We start from the raw sequence: 23,102 nt of genomic DNA, 5'->3' as shown, positions 1-23,102 counted from the left end.
TCCAGCCTGTTTCCTACCTGCCTGTACCGGCCCGTCTGCATACCAGCCGTACTTGCCTGTACCCGCCTGTCTGCATACCAGCCGTGCCTGCCAGTACCCACCTGTCTGCTTACCAGCCAAACCTGCCTGTTCCAGCATTCCCCAGTGTGGGTCAATAGCTGGGACCGGGGTCTGACCTGGAGTAGCACCTCGGCCACCTCCCACGTCCCTCTTCGGACCACTGAGTCGATTAAGCCGCAGTGTGTTCGTGGTCGGATCTGGCGAGGCCCCTAGTCGCGACCCTCCAGGCATTCCTCGGTTCGTGGCCCAGTGGGACCACTAACCACGCTCACAGCAGTCAGTCCGGACGTGAGCGTAACACAGATTATGCATATGGCATACTTGCAGTCGCATGACTACCCTCTACTGCCACTGGAGACACCTGACAGTGCGCGCTGTGCGGATTCACAAGTCTGCAGTCACATACCTGTACAATCCAGTATGGTGACGTTCATATGTCGGGTATTTGGTGAGTTTTTTACTTCAGTATTTGTAAGCCAAAACCAGGAGTGGGTGATAAATACAGAAGTGGTGACGTGTTTCTATTATACTATTCCTCTTATTGTTCCACTCGTGCTTTTGTTTGTTTTTTTCTTCCTCCCAAAAGTCAGAATAGAAAGCGATCAAAAAATGTAATTTGCCCGAAAATGGTACCAATAAAAACGTCAACTTGTCCTGCAAAAAACAAGCCTTAACATGACACTATCAGCCGAAATATGGAAAAGTTATAGCTCACATAATATGGCGATGCAAACATTGTTTTTTGCAAAAAAAATTGTCTTTTGGTGTGTGACAGCTGTAAATCATAAAAACCCAATATGAATCTGGCATCGCTGTAATCGCACCGACTCAAAGTATAAAGACGCCTAATCACTTTTATAAGGCACGAGGAACGGCGTAAAAAATAAATAAAACCAATTCACCTGCTGCTGATTTGTTTATTCTGCCTCCCTAACATCAAAATATGGCTCGGCGCACATTTATACTGCGCTCTACGCTGAGCGCTTTCACCGGGCTTTCAGTGTAAATCTCTGAAAAAAGTGATTCAGACGGAACCCATGATGGAATATTCCCTGTAATGAGGCAGATGGAGGCACTGTGGACTCGGTCTGACCTATGATTTGGCGGTGTCCATCTTTTTAGGCGTAGATAAAAGCGCGGTCGGCCACAGTTTGTGCACCTCTGAACAGAAGGACAACGCTGAACAGAGGTAAGACAGAGTCCAGAGTAACTCTGCTGCCTCATCTCATTATAGTGAATGGAGCCCTCAGGGGTTTCATCTGAATCACGTCATTCGGAGATTTAGTTTAAAACCCCTAAGTAAGTCCTCAGCGTAGAGCGCCGGATAAATGTGATCTAAAATGTTATGTAAAATGTTCCCAATAAAAGCTTCACATAAAAGCCCCCACTCAGGACTATCATGTGTTAATGGAAATATAGGGGGCTTCCACGTTACTGGTAGTACAAAACCACATTTAGTGTCCACATGTTTGGCAGGTGTATAATTTTCAAAATGTGGTCACTTGAGGGGGGATTCGGCTCTTCTAGCACTTAAGGGCTTTGTATATGGAGTCCGCAAACTATTCTAGGAAAATCTGCGCTCCAGCAGGTAAATAGCACTCCGTCCCTCCCGAGTGTCGCCATGTGGCTAAGCAGTACTGTACAGCCACATATGAGGTATTGCCACATTCAGCAGAAATTATGGGACAAATTTTGGTGCCATTTTTAATCATTATCCCAGTGTGAAAAAGTAAAATCTGGGGCTAAAACAATTTTTTTGCGGTAAAAATGTAATTATTTTTTTCCTTACTGCCCAATGGTATAAAATTCTGTGACACACCCTTGGTGTCAGTATAATCACTGCACCCCTAGATGAATTCATTGAGAGGAGTAGTTTGTAAAATGGGGTCATTTATGGGGGAATCTGCTGTTCTGACACCTCGGGGGCTCTCCCAGTGGGTCATGTCACCTGCAAACCTCAACAGTAAAATCTGCACTATAATATGGTGCTCCTTTCTTTCTGACCTTTGTACTGTGCCTCAAAAGTAGTTCCCAATTACATGTAGGGTATTGGCATACTCAGGAGAAAATTGCACAACAAAATGAGAGGTCAATTTTTCTTCTAGTACCCTTGTGAAAATAAAAAATTTGGGGCTAAAAGAAAATTTTTGTGATTTTTTTTTTATTTTCACGGCTCTACGTTGTAAACTTCTGTGAAGCACCTGGGGGTTCAAAGTGCTCACCACACATCTAGATAAGTTCATTGAGGGATCTAGTTTCCAAAATGGGGTCACTTGTGGGGGTTTCCGCTGTTTAGGCACATCATGGGCTCTCCAAATGCGACATGGCGTTTGCTGATTAATCCAGAAAATTTTGAATTCAAAAAGTCAAATGGCGCTCTGTTCCTTCCGAGCCCTGCCGTGCGCCCAAACATTGGTTTTCCGCCATATATGGGGTATCAGCATGTTCAGGAGAAATTGCACAATACATTCTGGGGTCCATTTTTATCTGTTACCCTTGTGAAAATAAAAAAATGGGTCTAAATTTAATTTTTTGTGAAAAAAAGTTAAAGGTTAATCTTTTTCTTCCTCATTGCGTCAGTTCCTGTGAAGCACCTGAAGTGTTAATAAACTTCTTGAATGTGGTTTTGAGCACCTTGAGGGGTGCAGTTTTTGGAATGGTGTCACTTTTGGGTATTTTCTGTCATATAGACACCTCAAAGTCACTTCAAATGTGATGTGGTCCCTAAAAAAAATGGTTTTGTAAATTTTGTTGGAAAAATGAGAAATCGCTGGTCAACTGTTAACCCTTATTAAGTTCCTGACAAATTTTTTTTTCCCAAAATTGCGCTGATATAAAGTAGACATGTGGGAAATGTTATTTATTAACTATTTTGCGTGACATATCTCTCTGATTTCAGGGCATGACAATTCAAAGTTTGAGAACTGCAAAATTTTCAAAATTCTCGCCAAATTTCCATTTTTTTTTTTAACAAATAAACGCAAGTGATATCGAAGAAATTTTACCACTATCATGAAGTACAATATGTCATGAAAAAACGATCTCAGAATCAGTGGGATCCGTTGAAGCGTTCCAGAGTTATTACCTCATAAATTGACAATGGGCAGAATTGAAAAAATTGGCCCGGTCATTAACCTACAAAGTGGCTCGGTCCTTAAGGGGTTAATACAATTGTCAGCTCACCATGCAAGAAACAAGGCCTCACATAACTGTATCGACTGAAAAACGGAAAGATGACAGGTCTCGAAAAATGGTGACACAAACAAAAAAATGTTTTATTTTTTGTACAAATTTCTGAATTTTTGTTTTCACCACTAAAATAATAATAAAAAAACTGCGGAAGTTTGATATTGCTGTAATCATACTGACGTGGATCGTAAGGTTATTGTTACTGCAACATGAAAGCTGTAAAAACTAAACCTTAAAAACAATGTTGGAATTGTGTAGGTTTATGTTTGCATTTTCATTGCACTTAGGATTTTTTTCCCCTGGTTTCCAATACATTGTATGGTGAAATGATTGATGTCATTCCCATAAGAAAAATCCTGCAAAAAAAAACAAGCCCTCATACGGCTATGTGGATTGAAAAAAAAAAATGATGGCTCTTGGATGAAAGAGAGGAAAAATAACACAAAAAAGGAAAATGGTTGTATCAGGAATGGGATTACAAGGGATTTCTAGTGTGATTAGAAAAGCCTGCACTTGTCACTTTGTGTGTGAACACAGACTGACGACTAGCGACAATGTGCAATGCGCACACTGTCACCATTCTCCTGTATTGCCAGCACCAGAGGGTGGACACCTGACCACCATTTATATACTTCTCTCATGTCCCCACTACATTCTCTGGGGCTTTTCTCAATGCTTTCTTTATTGTTCTGCTCAGAAAATCCCCTTAATAAGAAGCTAGTTGCAAAGTTGTTGTTTTACAAACACTTTGCAATTTATCCATAAAAGAATTAGTGAATAACATTTTAATGGATGAATTAGAACAACCAGTGAGTCAGTTCTTAGGGGGCTGTGTCTATACCTCCGCACTGTCTGCCAATATTATATCAGCATACTGCTGTAGGAAGCCATTATGGCAGCACTTAGAGCTGAGAGGACAGCCCCCCTCACACGTGTCACTGTACAGTATCCGCCCCCCTGTAATACAGCCTGGAGCTGGGAGGGGGTCGTCAGTACTACTGCACCGACGAGCGAGAAACCTGGTGGACAGACAAAAGGTTTCCCCTCACAACTGCTCGCCATGTCTGGACGCCTGCTGACAGGAGCCTTCATGAGCTGGTGAGGAGCGGGAATGTGCGGGATATGGCTGACTAGTAGCTGGTTACACTGCAGCGCGGGGTAGAGACTGTTCCTGTAATTGGTTCTGCTCTCCTATTATTGCTGTGGGTGTATTAGAAAGGTTTTATTATGGCAGGAGTGAGACCTGCTCAGCAGAAGTCTGTTATGTCAGTGATTAGGCCTGCGCAGGAGACAGCCGTCATGTCCGGGATGAGAACTGCGGAGTCCCACTGCTGCTGCCGGGACTACATACACGGTGGGGACTTTCGGCGGGAAACCACGAGGCTCCGCCCACTCACATAAAATGGCGGGAAGAGCGAAAGCTAAATGGCGCCACTGCGCCTCATCATTTATTATATAAAGAAATGAGCTGCAAATCCGATATATTATGGAAATAGCTACGTGCTACTAATGTTCAGTACTTTTATGATTAATGGCTGGCTTTATATATTGCACTTATACATATAAGGTGGACATGAATGTGCAATGCTCTTGACACAGTGCATGCTAAATGTAGTAAGCTTAGTAGAGCAGTTACTGTAAAGAATAAGAGTTAGGACATGTATTTGTTCAGCCCACGTCATGCTGTGTTATGTGTAATAGAATGAGAGTCGCCCCATTAGTAAAATCTAATGTATCCTGTGTGAATAAAACATGTCAGAAGTCAGTCAATTTGGCCCAAGTGCAGATTGGCAAGGTTCCTTCTCTGCCTCCTTGTGTCTCAGAGGTCGCTGTGCGGCTGGAAATGGTGGCATTTCCCTCACTTTTACCTGACAGGATTTTGATCATTAGTGTTTAGATCTAGCATGTAACTCCCTTTCCAGACCTGGTGATTATTTGTTTGCGCTTTTGCTTTTTCCTTCTCTTCCAAGAGTCATATTTTTTAAAATTTTAAAGTAATTTGAAAAAAATACAATTCTGCCATTGTTCTTAAAATTTTGTTTTTAGAGCATTTAGTGTGATAAAAAATACCTGGAACATGATTCTCCAGATCTGAACGATTACTGCAATAACAATTTTGTAATTTTATTTTTTTTGCATTGGTATGTAAGGCGTTTGACAGAGGCATGTTCTGTTAGATTGCCTGACATTGTAAGGCTGCGTGCCCACTATGCGTTTTTCAAGCGTTTTTGCTGCGGAATTTCTGCAGCGAAAACGCTTGGTAAGGCTATGTGCCCACGATGCAGAAATGCTCAGGATTTTTTCCTGAGCGTTTCTGCATCTCCCTGGCAGAAAAAACGCATGCGGATTGTACATGCGGATTGTACATGCGTTTTTCCTGCCAGGGACATGCGGAAATGGAGCGTTATTCACTGACATTTCCGCATGCGGATTGACAAGCGCTTTCCAAGCGATTAGCATCACTTGGAAAGTGCTTGTGACAACTAGGTCACACTATATAAATCCATGCAAACTGCATGGATTTATATAGTGTGACCCGAGAGAGTGGTACCCCTTAAGGACCAGAGCATTTTCCGTTTTTGCGTTTTCGTTTTTTGTTCCCATAGCCATAGCGTTTTTTTGGGGGGTCAATATGGCCGTGTGAGGGCTTATTTTTTGCGGGATGAGTTCTTTTCAACGCAATTACTAGTTTTACCATATCGTGTACGGGAAAACGGGAAAAAAAAATCCAAGTGCGGTGAAATTGCAAAAAAAGTGCAATACCACAGTTGTTTTTTATTTTTATTTTTTTACCATGTTCACTGAATGCTGAAACTGACCTGCCATTCTTATTCTCCAGGTCATTACGAGTTCGTAGACACCAAACATGTATAGGTTATTTTATATTTAAGTGGTGAAAAAAAATTCCAAAATTTGGTAAAAAAAAAAAAAAAAAAGCGCCATTTTCTAAGACCTGTAGCGTCTCCATTTTTCGGGATCTGGGGCTGGGTGAGAGCTTATTTTTTGCGCGCTGGGCTGACGTTTTTATTGATAACATTTTGGGGTAGATCCGATGTTTTCATCGCCCGTTACTGCATTTTATTGCAATTTTGGGGCGACCAAAAAAAGTAATTCTGGCGTTTAGAATTTTTTTCTCGTTACGCCATTTACTGTTTGGATTAATTCTTTTTTTATATTGATAGGTCGGGTGATTCTGAACGCGGCGATACCAAATATGTCTATGTAGGTTTTTTTTTTTAATATTTTATTTTGAATGGGGCGAAAGGGGGGTGATTTAAAATTTTATATTTTTTATTTTTTTTTAAATATTTTTAAAAATGTTTTTTTTTTTTTTTCCCCACTTTTTGCATGCATCTACAGTCTCCATAGGAGACTAGAAGCAGCAACTATCCGATCGCCTCTGCTACATACAGGGGATCAGCAGATCCCCTTCATATAGCAGAATTGGTCCTGTGCTATGAGCGCCGACCATTAGGTGGCGCTCATAGGGACCAGCTCATGACAACCACAGGCGTCTGCTGCAGACCCTGGGTTGTCATGCCCACCCATCGGTGACCCCCGATCACGTGACGGGGTCGCCAATGGGCGGGGCTTAGGGCGGAGATTGACAGCGGCATTTAACATGTTAACTGCCGCAGGTGGATTGCGATTCCACCCGCGGCTGTTGCTGGCACTTGTCAGCTGTAAGAATCAGCTGACATGTGCTTGGTTCAGTGCGGGCTCAGTGCCGCAGCCCTCACTGAACCGGGGGAGGAGTCCTATGACGTACTAAGACGTCATGGGTTGCAAAGGGGTTAAAAATAAAAAAATAAATATATACTTACCCTCTATTGGCCCGCGCTGGCTTGCTTCGCTCGGTGCCGACAGCGGTAGATTGAAAGACCTGCCGATGTCAGCGTCGCGTGACCCGTCACATGACTCTGACGTCAGCGCAGGTCTTTCAATCCACTGCAAAGTGCCGGGAAGCAAGTAGGAGTGCAGCGCGGGCCGCCAGAAGGTAAATATAGATTTATTTCATTCTTTTTTTACAGCTTTTTTTAATGGTACCATGGTGTTGGTGAGAGTCTCCTCTACACCCGGGTACCATCCGCACATTAGAACGCGCCAATTATGCAAGTACAGATGCAGTCTTGCGGAATTGGCGCATTCTAATGCAAGTCAATGGCGGCGAAAACGCAGCATTTCCGCAAAATAATTGGTAGTGCTGCGTTTTTTTCCGCAATGATAATCCGCAGCAGAAATTTCCCCAGCATGTGCACAGCACATGCGGATTATCATTGGGGAACATTGCTGCCCTTCTACCATGCTTTTTTAATGCTTTTCTGCAGCTGCAAAAACGCAGAAACACATTAAAAACGCATCATGGGCACTTAGCCTAATACGTGCCCCATGGTCCCCAATGATAATCCGCATGTGCTGTGCACATGCTGCAGAAATTTCCGCTGCGTTTTATCATTGCGGAAAAATACGCAGCATGTCCACTAATTTTGCGGACACGCAGCTTAATTGCCGCCATTGACTTGCATTGAAACGCTTGATATCCTCATCACTACATGTGCACACGCGGATATGAAGCGATTCAATGTGCGGATGGTACCCGGGTTTGGAGTAGAGAAGACTCTCATCCAGACCCGGGTACCATAGTACCTGAAAAAAAAAAAGAATTTAAAATAAAAAATAAAGATTATACTTACCTTCCGATGGCCCCTGGTCTCCTCAGCGATGCTTCTGGTGTGTTGGGCGGCTCGCGGTGGTGTGAGGACCTGACATGACGCCATTGAGTCATGTCACAGGTCACGCGACCGCTGATAGCGGTCGCGTGACCTGTCACATGACTCAATGGCGTCATGGCAGGTCCTTTTACACAACCGCGAGACACCGGGGAGATCGGACGCATCGGAGAAGGAGACCGCGGGCCATTTGAAGGTAAGTGTAATGTTTATTTTTTATTTTTTACCATTCTTATTCTTTTTTTTTAACTATTACTTGGTCACACTATATAAATCCATGCCGGTTGCATGGATTTATATAGTGTGACCAAGTTGTCAAGCACTTTTCCAAGTGATGCTAAAATCGCTTGGAAAAGCGCCTGATAACCCGCATGCAGAAATGCATGCAAAAACGCTTGACAAACGCTTCTACCTGGCAGGAAAAACGCATGTAATATCCGCATGCGTTTTTCCTGCCAGGGAGAAATGGAAAAAATATGCAGCATTTCTGCATCGTTGGCACTTGGCCTAAGACTGGGTCTAGTTACACTGTGACTTTGGCCGAGACCCAGGTCAGACGGCCAGAGATCACTATGTGCCATTACTACGGTACGTCACAGCGTAATACAGGTGAATGGGATTGCATTGCAACGCCTAGGATACCACAAGGAGCAAGTCACACAAAGGCTAACTGAGGGTGTGTGCAGATGATCCAGATCCGCTGCGGGTTTGACGCTGCGGACTTATGCAACGTCAAACCCGCAGCGGCTAGCTGTTACAGCATAGTGGATGGGATTTGTACAAATCCCATGTCCACTATGCGTCTCTGTGCACCCGTGGAAACTGACATGCAGCGCGTCTTTCCAGACCGCAGCATGTCAATTTCTCATGCGGGTCCGCATGCGGTGCGGACTTTCCCCATAGACCTAATCTCTATGAGGAAAGTCCGTAGGTAAAAAAAAAAAAGCAGAGCTCATTTGCATATCAGCTCCGTAGCATCGGAGCTGCAGGCTGGGAGATACTTCTGCACATACCCTTAGACTTCTGCTTGTCGCGGTACTCAATGTCACTGCATTTTGCTGCGATGTTGCAGTGGCACAAAGCCATATTTGGGAGTGTAACCTACAGTGCCAGTCAAAATTTGGGGCTCACCTGTTCTTGAGACTCACAGATAATACACATAAAACGTATAATTTATTAGTATCAATTAAAAATATCAAAGACAAAAAAATCCCTCAAAAAACAAAAGCCAGTATATAACCAAAACTGGATAATACATGTGGATGGGGGGGAGGGGTGGGTTGGATACCTTACACTGGTCTATCCCTACCTGTCAGCGGAGGTTGGTACCCTCTTGAACGCAAATGGCGCCCCCGCTCCTCGATGGCTCTCGCCAAAGGGTACCATTAGGCCCTGAGCAGATGGAAGCTGATGGGATTCCGTACAGAGGTGAGTGGGGCAGAAAAAAAGTAGCCAAACAGCTGATTCTGGACACCGCAACCAACTCACCACTGTACCTGCAGCATGCAGATGTGGTGAAAAATATCCTGGAAAGTCTGTGTGATATCCTGAGAACACTATTACCTGTTGTATATTCTATATTAGACAATAGTCCTACAACATACAGCACATAGTTGTTGTGCATGTAGTAAATACCCATAAACGGACCACAAAAAAGCCGGGTGGGGTCTAGTGCTTTTTACTGCCATTTGGTGATATCTGCACCATTATTTGAACATTTGATCCAGAGGATGCATGAGGCACTTTATTAATAACACCACTGGTACACTGCGAAGGAGCATGCACAAGGCACTTTATCAAGAATGCCATTACAATCACGAAAAGCTAAATCGTCTTTTGATTCTACATCTTGCATCTTAGGAATTTATATGGTTTGTGACTCCTGATGAGCCGATTTGCAGGAGAAACGCGTAGAGCAGGGGTCAGGAACCTTTTTGGCTGAGAGAGCCATGAACGCTACATATTTTAAAATGTAGTTCTGTGAGAGCCATACAATATTTTTAAAACTAAATACAAGTAAGGCTATGTGCCCACTATGCAAAAATGCTCCAGATTTTTCCGGAGCGTTTCTGCATCTCCCTGGCAGAAAAAACGCATGCGGATTTTACATGCGTTTTTCCTGCCAGGGACCAGCGGAAGTGAAGCGTTCTTCACATGCATTTCCTCATGCGGGTTGTCAAGTGCTATCCAAGCGATTTTAGCATCACTTGGAAAATGCTCGACAACTTGGTCCCACTATATAAATCCATGCAACCGGCATGGATTTATATAGTGTGACCGTAAAAGAATGGTAAAAAATAAATATTATACCTACCTTCTGATGGCCCCCGGTGTCCTTATCCGATCCATCCTGGCTTGCCGGCAACTCGCGATGGTCTAAAAGACCTGCCATGACGTAATTTAGTCATGTGATGGGTCACCCGACCACTGACGACGGTTATGTGACCTGTCATGGCAGGTCCTTTAAGCCCATCGCGAGCTGCCGGCAAGCTAGGACGGATCGGATAAGAACGCCGGGGGCCATCAGAAGGTAAGTATAATGTATATTTTTTATTTTATTCTTTTTTTTTACAGGTACTATGGTACCCGAGTCTGGAGGAGTCTCCTCTTCTCCAAACCCGGGTACCATCCACACATTGAACCGCATGATATCCGCATGTGCATATGTAGTGATGCGGATGTCATGCGGTCCAATGCAAGTCAATGGCAGCGAAAACACCGCGATTCCGCAAAATAATTGGTAGTGCTGCGGATTTTTCCGCAATGATAATATGCAGCGGACATTTCCGCAGCATGTGCATAGCACATGCGGATTATCATTGGGGAACATGGCAGACCTTCTACCAAGAGTTTTTTAAGCGTTTCTGCAGCAGAATTGCCGCTGCGGAAACGCTTAAAAAGCGCATAGTGGGCACAGTGCCTAAATGTGTGCATTTTATGCAAGACCAACACTTTAAAAGTACAATAAGTACCTGCTCTCTCCACAAAGGTGAATTCTTCTGTCCATTCCTGCTGAAAAGTACGATACTCCTCATTTTTTTTCTTTTAGCCATCTTCTTCAATAAAAGGGTTTCTGCAGTTAGCTAGCTGACTACTTGATTAAAAGGAGGGAAGTTTACTTCCATATGCTGGAGGTGTCCCTGGCTAATTCCATGTGGGGAACAGAGATGGCGTCTTTGCTCTTAAGGGGAAGGGCAAACTGTACTCCCGAAGTACTGTGTATATACAGTACAGACCAAAAGTTTGGACACACCTCATTTAAAGATTTTTCTGTATTTTCATGACTATGAAAATTGTACATTCACACTGAAATCATCAAAACTATGAATTAACACATGTGGAATTATATACTTAACAAAAAAGTGTGAAACAACTAAAAATATGTCTTATATTCTAGGTTCTTGAAAGTAGCCACCTTTTGCTTTGATGACTGCTTTTCACACTCTTGGCATTCTCTTGATGAGCTTCAAGGGGTAGTCACCGGAAATGGTCTTCTAACAATCTTGAAGGAGTTCCCAGAGATGCTTAGCACTTGTTGGCCCTTTTGCCTTCACTCTGCGGTCCAGCTCACCCCCAAACAATCTCGATTGGGTTCAGGTCTGGTGACTGTGGAGGCGTAGCACCCCATCACTCTCCTTCTTGGTCAAATAGCCCTTACACAGCCTGGAGGTGTGTTTGGGGTCATTGTCCTGTTGAAAAATAAATGATGGTCCAACTAAACGCAAACCGAATGGAATAGCATGCCGCTGCAAGATGCTGTGGTAGCCATGCTGGTTCAGTATGCCTTCAATTTTGAATAAATCCCCAATAGGGTCACCAGCAAAGCACCCCCACACCATCATACCTCCTCCTCCATGCTTCACGGTGGGAACCATGCGTGTTGAGTCCATCCGTTCACCTTTTCTGCGTCGCACAAAGACACGGTGGTTGGACCCAAAGATCTCAAATTTGGACTCAACAGACCAAAGCACAGATTTCCACTGGTCTAATGTCCATTCCTTGTGTTCTTTAGGCCAAACATGTCTCTTCTGCTTGTTGCCTGTCCTTAGCAGTGGTTTCCTAGCAGCTATTTTACCACGAAGGCCTGCTGCACAAAGGCTCCTCTTTACAGTTGTTGTAGAGATGTGTCTGCTGCTAGAACTCTGTGTGGCATTGACCTGGTCTCTAATCTGAGCTGCTGTTAACTTGCGATTTCTGAGGCTGGTGACTCGGATAAACTTATCCTCAGAAGCAGAGGTGACTCTTGGTCTTCCTTTCCTGGGGCGGTCCTCATGTGAGCCAGTTTCTTTGTAGCGCTTGATGGTATTTGCAACTGCACTTGGGGACACTTTCAAAGTTTGCCCAATTTTTCGGACTGACTGACCTTCATTTCTTAAAGTAATGATGGCCACTCGTTTTTCTTTACTTAGAAATTGTAATATGGCAAGAAAAAAGCAGCTAACAGTCTATTCAGTAGGACTATCAGCTGTGTATCCACCAGACTTCTGCACAACACAACTGATGGTCCCAACCCCATTTATAAGGCAAGAAATCCCACTTATTAAACCTGACAGGGCACACCTGTGAAGTGAAAACCATTTCCAGTGACTACCTCTTGAAGCTCATCAAGAGAATGCCAAGAGTGTGCAAAGCAGTCATCAAAGCAAAAGGTGGCTACTTTGAAGAACCTAGAATATAAGACATATTTTCAGTTGTTTCACACTTTTTTAAGTATATAATTCCACATGTGTTAATTCATAGTTTTGATGCCTTCATTGTGAATGTACAATTTTCATAGTCATGAAAATACAGAAAAATCTTTAAATGAGAAGGTGTGTCCAAACTTTTGGTCTGTACTGTAGGTAACTGACGTCCCCCTAATTGACTAGTGGTATGAAGTAAGAGCGTTACCTGTATTCAGGCGCTCACTGACTGATGCGGCTGCTGATTCTTGCCACTGGAGTTTAAAATGGCGCCGCCGCTTCTGATCCACACCACAGGAAGCCATCACTCCTATAAGGCACCCGCTGTCCTGACAGCTAAAGCGGCGCTTGAGCGAGCTGAGCTCAGTTGCTGCTACGCTGGGGTGAGGAGAACGATGGCTGACAGCGCGGGAACTCCCTATACCTGCTGGTGAGCTCGCCTTCGGTCTGTGCTTAATGATGACTCACCCCAGCGTAGCCGCAGCTGAGCTCTGAGCTAGGCAAAAAAGCATGCGGAAACACACAAAGAATGGGCATGCAGCGTTTTTTTCCGCACATGAAATCTGGTCAGGAAAATTTCTGATCATGTGCACGGAACTTGCAAAATGTCATAGGATAAGGTATGCAATGCGTTTTTGGCCCATTTCAGCTCTAAAAAAAAAAAAAAAAAAAAACGCACAAAAAACACACTGTGTGCACATAGCCCAAAGCATTTATTTAACTGAATAATGTTATACAGGGCTGGTTAGGCAGGGAATTTACTCATACATAGGTGAATGCTGCTGGGTTGGATGGGGGGGGGGTGTGACCTGTCACCAATATTAGGCTACATTCACACATTTAGGATTTGGTCAGTACTTTACATTAATATTTGTAAGCCAATGAGGAGTGAAACAATCAGAGGAAAAGTAAAATAGAAACATGTGCTCCACTTCTGCATTTCTCACCCAACCCCTTGGTTTTGGCTTACAATATGGATGTAAAATACTGACCAAAAACTGAACGTGGCCTTAACGTTCCGATGTAGGGTCAATCTGTAGGTTAATAGCTTTACTAATCTGCCCGGTGCGCGCACTTAGCCGAACGCTATGGTGAGAAAATTAACTATTCTCCCCGCAGCGTTCCGGTTTCAGTCACGAGGGTTGGTGCCAGCAGTGACTTGGATCACTTGTATGAAATAAAATGCAGTCACTTTTTTTATTTTACTTTTTATACTGTTTGTGGAGTGGAATCTTATTTGTCCACCCATCAACAGGAGTGCTGCGCATCCTTTTTAAGACTGCACAGATGCGCTACATTGTGAGCTTTCCATCAAAGTAACAGGGCGTGCTTGGAATCTCAGATCACTGTTAATTAAGCGGTGACACGCTTCCATTCCGAACACGCCTTTATGACTCAAAGTCGGCGGCTTATGGGAGAAATACAATTAATTTCATTCCAGTAATTGCACCTTCAGTGCGGCAGCTTTATAGCATTGTAACTATTAAAAGGAACCTGTCACATGCAAAAATAAGCTATTTAACTGCAGATCCAGGGTTAATCTGCAGGTTAATAGCATTCTGAACCTGCTCGGCGCCCACACTTTGAGCCTCATTTCCAGGATGAAATGAGCTTTATTCCACTCTCCCCCACCAGCGTTTGTTGTTCGATCATAGGGGTGGCTCAGGCACGGTTTCAATCAGTGCTTTATGTATAGAGATCGGCAGCTATGACCGAGCCCCCCGCACTGACTGACAGCTGACCCTAATGTGGATCCTGTTGTCAGTCACTTCCGAGGGTGTTGTTACAGCCGCTGCTCTCTATACACTGAGCGGTGACTGAAACTGCGCCAGCTCCACCCCTGTGACTGAAACCCAAATGCTTCCGGGGAAAAAAAGTTAATTTCCTCCCGGACTTTGAGTGCGGGCGCTACGCAGGTACAGAATGAGATTTCTTCAGGTTAATAGCATTTTTTCACGTGTTCCCTTCAACAGGCTGAATAAGAGCATGGACACACAGCCGTTTAACACGTGCTATGTTCGCATCGCACTGAATGGACTGGCCGGCACCTCTCCTGACCTGAGTATGACAGCGTGATGGATTTCTATACAGCTGTCAAGCTCGGGTCAGGATAGGTGCTGGCCAGTAGGAGGTTTACCATGCGATACTCGCAGGAGAAATACGTCAGTGTGTCCCTGCTTAGCCCCTTTAAAGCCCATGACGTACTAATACGCGTCTGTGCCCTGGGCTTTAAGAGCCTGACCCGTATTAGTACGTCATAGCGATCGCGCGCGCACACAGGATGTGCGGGCACGATCGCCACCGGGTGTCAGCTGATTGTACCGGGTGTCAGCTGTGACAATGTGCAGGGAGCAGTCCCGCACCGCTCCCAGCACATTAACCCCCGCAATGCTGCGATCGAAGTCGATCGCAGCATTGCGGTGGCAAGGGGAGGTGATCGGTATACTCACCTCCTCTTCTGGCCTCCAGCGCTGTCTGCCGCGGCTTCCCGGGTGTTGCCATGACGACCCGATGTCGTCATGACAACATCCGGGTCACCAGACAGCAGTAAGATTGTTTGGACATGCGCAGTGCATCTCCAAACTATCTTCTCCCTGTCCAGCGCTGACTGCCTGCATGGCACAGGGATGGTGCTGCATTCCTGTGCCATGCAGGCGATCAGAATAAAAAAAGTGAAAGTCCCATAGTGGGACGAAGTAAAAAAGTCAAATGGCACTCCTTCCCTTTCGAACCCTGCCGTGCGCCCAAACACTGTATTTTCCCCACATATGGGGTATCGGCTTACTTAAGGAGAAATTGCACAAGAAATTGCATGGTGCAATTTCTCCTGTTACCCTTATGAAAATGCAAAATTGGAGGCTGAAAAACATTTTTGTTGGAAAAATGTGAAAATTTTATTTTTACGGCTCAATGTTATAAACTTATGTGAAAGGGTGCTCACCACACATCTAGATAAATTCCTTCTCTTTCCGAACCCTGCCGTGCGCCCAAACAGTGGTTTCCCCCCACATACGGGGTATCAGCATGCTCAAGAGGAATTGCACAACAAATTTTGGGTCCATTTTTTAATGATACCCTTGCGGAAATAAAAAAAAATTGGGGTCTAAAGTAACATTTTTGTGAAAAAAAAATAAATGTTCATTTTTTTTCTTCCACGTGCCAAAAATTCCTGTGAAGCACCTAAAGGGTTAATAAACTTATTGAATGTGGTTTTGATCACCTTGAGGGGTGCAGTTTTTAGAATGGTTTCACTTTTGGGTATTTTCTGTCGTAAAGGCCCATCAAAGTCACTTCACATATGATGTGGTCCCTAAAAAAAATGGTGGACAATTTTTAACCCTAAAAGCTCCATAACAAAAATAAATTTTGGTTCCAAAATTGTGCTGATGTAAAGTCTCCTCATCCGATGCGTCCGGTCTTCCCGGTGTCTCGCTGTTGTGTAAAAGCACCTGCCGTGACATCATTTAGTCATGTGACAGGTCACGCGACCACCGACGTCAGCCGTCGCGTGACCCGTCACATATCTAAATGACGTCATGGCAGGTCCTTTTAGACCATCGCGAGCTGCCGGAAAGCCAGGACGCATCGCTGAGGAGACTGGGGGCCATCATAAGGTAAGTATAATGTATTTTTTTTTATTTTAATTCTTTTTTTTTATGGGTACTATGGTACCCGGGTCTGGAGGAGAGTCTCCTCTTCTCCAAACCCGGGTACCATCCGCACAGTGAATCGCTTAATATCCGCATGTGCACATGTAGTCATGTGGATATTATGCGATTCAATGCAAATCAAAGGCGGCGAAAACGCTGCGATTACGCAAAATAATTGGTAGTGCTGCTTATTTTTCTGCAATGATAATCCGCAGCGGAAATTTCCGCAGGATGTGCACAGCACATGCGGAACTGCCGCTGCGGAAACGCTTAAAAAACGCATAGTGGGCATACAGCCTGAAATTTTTTTTTCTTCCAAATATTATCATTTGTTTTTAAATAAGTAAAATATTAAACATAATTTTAAAAGTTTTTATATTTTCTCTTTTAGGCTGGGTGCCCACGTAGCGTTTTTCAAGCGTTTATGCTGCGGAATTTCCGCAGCGTAAACGCTTGTGAAACGCTAGGTAATCCGTACCCCATGGTCCCCAAGGGGATTCCGCATGTTCTATGCACATGCTGCTGTACAAAAATACGCAGCATGTCATTTAATTTTGCGGAAGCGCTGCGGAATGGCCGCCATTGACTTGCATTGAGACGCATAGAATGCGCATCTGTACATTTCTACAAGCGAATGCTATGCGTCTCTATGTGCGGATGGTACCCAGTTCTGGAGGAGAGAAGACTCTCATCCAGACCTGGGTACCATTGTACCTGTAAAAAAAAGAATAAAATAATAAAGTTTATACTCACCTTTCCGAAGGCTTCTCTGCATGCCGGCATCGCTGAAGGACCTTCGGTGACGTCACAGTCATGTGACCGCAGGCCCTTCACCGCTCTGTCTTGCGATATGCCGGCAGCCAGGAAGCAGCGCTGCAGCCACGCCGGGGCATCGGGGGTGAGTATAGCTTTATTTTATTTTATTTTTACGGTTCACACTGTATAAATCCATGCTGTTTGCATGGATTTATACAGTGTGACCTAGTTGTCAAGCACTTTCCAAGTGATGCTATCGCTTGGAAAGCGTTTGTCAATCTGCATGCGGAAACGCATGTGAATCTGCATGTGGATCCGCATGTATTCTGCAGGAAAAACGCATGCACAATCTGCATGCGTTTTTTCTGCCAGGGAGATGCAGAAATGCTGCAGAAATTTTCTGCTTCATTTCTGCATCGTGGGAACATAGCCTTAAACACTAGGGAGAGCAGCTGCTGAAATTTGCCATAAAAACCTAGTAGTGCCAGTTCACGTTACAACTGCAGTGAATGTGGGCTGGATCTGCACACATGTGTGGGACGTCACCCCTCCTATTCTGAGTGTTTGGAAAAGGATAAGAAAGGATGAAGTTAAGGATCACAGTGTGGAGCCATTTTGTTAGTGACTGCAAAGTGTTACTGACAAGTACAGTGTCACAGAGGACAGCTGGCAGCATTGATTCTGTTAGTTGCTTCTTTCTGTATCATAAGTTAAAGTTGTTAGATACATGGAGTGTATCGTGCTGCGATTAGATACGCTTAGAGTAACGCTGGAATTAGATACAGGGCCAAGTGTAGTGTATCACCTGATGGGATTAGACATTGAGCTCAGCGGAGTGTATCACACAGGATAGGATTAAATACACAGTATCTATTCTAATGTATATATTGTGTCTCCCCGAACAGTCCACTTCTATGGGAGAAGTGGTGTAATCAGCGACACCGCTCCATCCACTTCTATGCGACGAGTGGTGTAATATGGGTTATGCATTACACCACTGCTCCCATAGAAGTAGACAGAGCTGGGTTACACATTAATTGCAACCACCCCCACTACCCCAAAAATAATAATATTCAGCGGTGTCACAGAAGAGCATATCTCATAACTTTGCAGCCCTTACAAAGTAATTTTCATTCTAGATTCCCATATATTTAAAAAAAAAAACAGCATAAATACAATTTAATAAAGCATAGGTTAAAACAACATTCCCTTTAATGTTGTGCTTTGCTGTTGCAGGGAACCCAGGAACTACTCTTCATCTGGAAGCTACAGGCAGCAAGGTACGGATGAGCTTTCCTAATATCTCAGCATTTGCCTCATGTACTGAGTCATTAGGGTCAGTTCACATGCGACAGTTTTATTGCAAAAATATTGACACCTTTCCCATTTATCTGATTTGGATTGTGTGGAAATCCATGGATCTGCATAAAAATAACCTCAGTCACATGTGTTTAATGGGTTTTTAAGTTGGAGAATTTATCATTAAGGGGATGTTTGTTTTGTTTGTAACCACTTTGCTGTAATTTACACCAGATTATTGAAGTGTTGCACAAAGTTGGATGATGAATTTTTTTGCATCTTTAGATGACTGTTTAGAGCCAATTTTCTACTTTTTACATCATCCCCCTTTCTGGAGTGAGAATTAATGAAGTTGTCCGACCACAAAATCCAAATTTGTTTTTTAAGGTAATCTGTGCTGTATTGTAATATACAATACCCCTATAAATTTTGTTTTTTGTTTCTGCCTTTCGTTCCTCCTGAATTTCAATTCATTCTCTCAGCTACTTTGTTTAGCTGTGGCTCTACCAAACTTGACAGCTCCCTGTGCTGTATTAGCTAACCTCATAGCCAGAACTGGCCTCAGTGTCCAGCCCTGCCCCCTGCTGGCCCACTGCACACTCAGGCCTGCCAGTATTGTCCCCAGCATCATCACTCCAGAATTGGAAATAACAGAGCAGTGTCCTCATCTAAGGAAGGCATGACAATCACTGCACTCCACACCACTTCTCCACATCACCTCTGGCATATGAGTACTGTGAAGTGAAAAGTCTATAGTGATTGTGTGTGTGCAAGAATGCAAGTATACAGCTCTGGCAAAAATTAAGAGACCACTGAACAGTTTTCTATTGGAAAGCATGCCAAGACGCATGAAAACTGTGATTAAAAATCATGGTTAGTCCACCAAATATTGATTTATGAACTGTCCCTGAGTTAAGACATGAGTAATTTGAGGTCTGAAAGCACTGTTTCTTTTTTAGTATTTTTGACGCTTTATCATTTGCTGTAAATAAATACAAAATTTTTAGCTTTGAATTTTGGACACATGTTCTCAGTAGTTTATAAACTAAAACAACAATGTACATTTTACTCAAAAATATACCTAGAAAGAGAAAAATCAGAGAAACTAAAAATTTTGCAGTGGTCTCTTAATTTTTGTCAGAGCTGTATGTGTATATCTACATATATACAGCTGCTGCAGAACCACGTAATATACACAGCAGGTGCTTTAGAACCTCATAATATGCCACAGCTGATGCTGAACCTCATAATGCACACCTCAGCTGCAGAACCTCATAATACACCTTGGAGGCTGCAGAACCTCATAATACACACCTCAGCTGCAGATCCTCATAATACACTTTGGTAGCTGCAGAACCTCATAATACACCTTGGCGGCTGCAGAACCTCATAATACACACCTCCGCTGCAGAACCTCATAATACACCTTGGCGGCTGCAGAACCTCATAATACACCTCAGTTACTGCAGAACCTTATAATACACCTCAGCCGCTGCAGAACCTCATAATGCACCTCGGCAGATGCACAACCTCATAATATATCTCGGCTACTGCAGAACCTCAGCTCAGTCTATAGTGATGTGTGTGTGTGTGCATGAGTGTAAGTATGTGTGTATACACATAAATATACCTCATAATAACCTTATAATACACCTCAGCTGCTGCAGAACATCGCAATACATCTTAGGCCTCCTTCACATGTACGCGTGAAAGTGTGGCCTGGTCCATTTTTACCATCTATGTGTACATGTGTGCCGTCCGTGTGACACATACTGGAATAAAATGCATTCAAGAAATTACAGATTTTTATGTGTTAAAGAGAATCTCCCACTAGAAACAACGCTATTAGGCCTCTTCCACACGTCCGGATATTTCCGGTACTGGAAAAAACAGTACCGGAGATATCTATGTACGTGTGTCCATGTGTATGATACGTGTGGCATACGTGTTGCAACCGTGTGCCGCCGTGTGATGCATCAGTATGGTTATGTGCCCATGATGCAGAAATGCTCCGTATTTTTTTCCTGAGCGTTTCTGCATCTCCCTGGCAGAAAAAACGCATGCGGATTGTACATGCGTTTTTTCTGCCAGGGACCAGTGGAAGTGAAGCGTTCTTCACATGCATTTCCGCATGTGGGTTGTCAAGCGCTTTCCAAGCCATTTTAGCATCACTTGGGAAGTGCTTGACAACTTGGTCACACTATATAAATCCATGCAAACGGCATGGATTTATATAGTGTGACCGTAAAGAATGGTAAAAAAAATGTAAATCTATACTTACCTTCCGATGGCCCCCGGAGTCTTCATCTAATTCGTCTCGGCTTGCCGGCAGCTCGCGGTGGACTAAAGAACCTGCCGACGTCACCGGTCTCGTGACCCGTCACATGGCTAAATTTCTTCACGGCAGGTCCTTTTCAGACCATCGCGAGTTGCCGGCAAGCCAGGACGCATCGCTATGGAGACCAGGGGCCATCAGAAGGTAAGTATAATATTTATTTTTTATTTTATTATTTTTTTTACAGGTACTATGGTACCCGTGTCTGGAGGAGAGTCTCCTCTTCTCCAGACCCGGGTACCATCCACACATTGAAACGCTTGGATTCTGCAGATGCAGTGATGCGGATTCCATGCGGTCCAATGCAAGTCAGTGGCGGCGAAAACGCCGCATTTACTCAAAATAATTGGTAGTGCTGCGGATTTTTCCGCAATTATAATCCGCAGCGGAAATTTCCGCAGCATGTGCACAGCACATGCGGATTTATCATTGGGGAACATGGCAGACCTTCTAAAAAATTTTTTTTTGTGTTGCTGCAGCAGAATTGCCGTTGCGGAAACGCTTAAAATACGCATAGTGGGCACACTGCCTATCACACGTACCGGCGACTGCGAATCAGCCGTACAGTTTGCGCTGTTCTCAAATGCCGGGTGCTGAACGCTTCCCTCATCATTGTCCCCTGCTAGCGCTGTGTTCAGCGTCAGTAGGGGACAATGTTGAGTGTAGTATTCTGCTCCTGCTGTGTGCAACAAGTGTAAAAATAAGAATAAAATAAAAAAATCCTTATTCTCATCTCTGCTCCCTCTGTGTCTTACAATTGTATAAATTAGAATGGTGCTGGTTAATCTGCAGGTTAATAGAATTACTAACCTGCCCGGTGCCCGCACTTAGCCAAACACTGCGAGGAGATAATGAACTTTATTTTCCCCGCAGAGTACCTGTTTCAGTCATGGGGGCGGTGCCGGTTCATTTATGGCTCTGAGAATACAGAGTGGCGGCTGTAACTGCGCCCCCGCACTGACTGACACTCGCTCTGCATTGGGACCGACTGTCAGTCAGGGCCGGAGATTCTGCATATACAGAACGGTTATAATCAGAAGAGCAAAGAAATTGTCCTATGATAACATATGTAATTGCTGAACCAGCCTAAACCTAGATATCATATTATTTGGTCCACAGTCTGATAAATTAGTCAGAAACCAAAATAGATTCAGCAGGTATTCAATCTTTATTAGTAAAATACATATACGTAAATAAGAAAGAAGATAAAAAGTACCTCCATACTGTGAGGGATCACTAGCCGCATATATGTGCCTAATTAGAGATATATATGTTGTACATATAATACTATATATCCATGAAAGTGCTATAGTGCAGACTGTGAGTAAAGAGTACCCTAACAGTGCAAAATGCAAGACATGATATAATAATTAGATAGACGTACCACAAAGCAGTTATGTTGCAGGCACCAGGATACTGCGGTCTCCCTCATTCCCCTACGCACGTTTCATCATAATGACTTCCTCAGGGGGCGTGGAAATATAGGAGAGGTAGCAGCCTTTTTGTGTGTGGTGAGAGCCAATGGAAACGAGGGGGAGTGTAACGAGACTAGAAGCTTGTCAAATAGAGTGCCGGCTCTGTGAGGGGAAAGCGTCATAAAGCTGGAAGCCAATAGGGTCTGATAGTCACCGACCATGTATGGCGCGTGCTTAGAACCTCCCGCAGCGCTTCCTATTAGTTGTGACTTCCGGGTTCCGGTCTGTGGAGCGCACACCACCTCAGTCACCATGGTGATTTACGAGGTTTACCGCGCATGCGCTCCCACTGTGGCCGGATACTCAGAAGTCTGAAGCGCTGAACGTGAAGGCGCAAGCGCACTAGTGGGTGACAGCAGCTGAAGAGAGAAGGACAGAGCAGTACTGGGAGTGATTATACCAGACATTGTGTAATCTCACTAAAGCATAGTGCAATATGAAAGAATAATGTATATGTTGTGAAAGAAGTAAGGAAGTGTAGTGATATAGTAGTGAACTTTTTGTAAGAGAGCCATATTGCAGTGTGCAGAAAAATATGTACGCTGAATATGACTGTATACTAAAAAAAGATAAATGAAAAACATAGGGAAAGAAGTGATGTGCATGTATGTAGGTATTAAGATCCCGAGCTCGTGAGGACTAGTGACATGCGTGCGTAAATGAATTTAAAAAGACTAAAATGTGTAACATTGATGTATATTGGAGCCATAAGTTAACTTCTATTATACTTATAGATGCAATATAGTATATTATGGAGGTTCTAAGCACGCGCCATACATGGTCGGTGACTATCAGACCCTATTGGCTTCCAGCTTTATGACGCTTTCCCCTCACAGAGCCGGCACTCTATTTGACAAGCTTCTAGTCTCGTTACACTCCCCCTCGTTTCCATTGGCTCTCACCACACACAAAAAGGCTGCTACCTC

At 43.9% G+C, this 23,102-nt stretch overlaps 1 long non-coding RNA gene across 2 annotated transcripts in view; it reads left to right on the top strand.

Moving 5' to 3' along the window:
• Window positions 1-4,195: 4,195 nt before the first annotated feature.
• LOC141173221 (uncharacterized) overlaps window positions 4,196-23,102 on the top strand; it is a 62,281-nt gene continuing 43,374 nt past the window's right edge. For both annotated transcript variants that reach the window (XR_012252616.1, XR_012252615.1), the window contains exons 1-2: window positions 4,196-4,347; window positions 18,304-18,347. This is a non-coding gene — a long non-coding RNA (uncharacterized lncRNA). The remainder of the gene's footprint in view (window positions 4,348-18,303; window positions 18,348-23,102) is intronic.

This window comes from Phyllobates terribilis, unplaced genomic scaffold (genome assembly GCF_046119375.1).
Source record: "Phyllobates terribilis strain yellow unplaced genomic scaffold, ASM4611937v1 Scaffold_12__6_contigs__length_324123572, whole genome shotgun sequence".
Taxonomy (NCBI): domain Eukaryota; kingdom Metazoa; phylum Chordata; class Amphibia; order Anura; family Dendrobatidae; genus Phyllobates; species Phyllobates terribilis.
The sequence above is the reverse complement of the archived record's forward strand: the minus strand, read 5'-3'. Positions and strand labels throughout refer to the sequence as shown.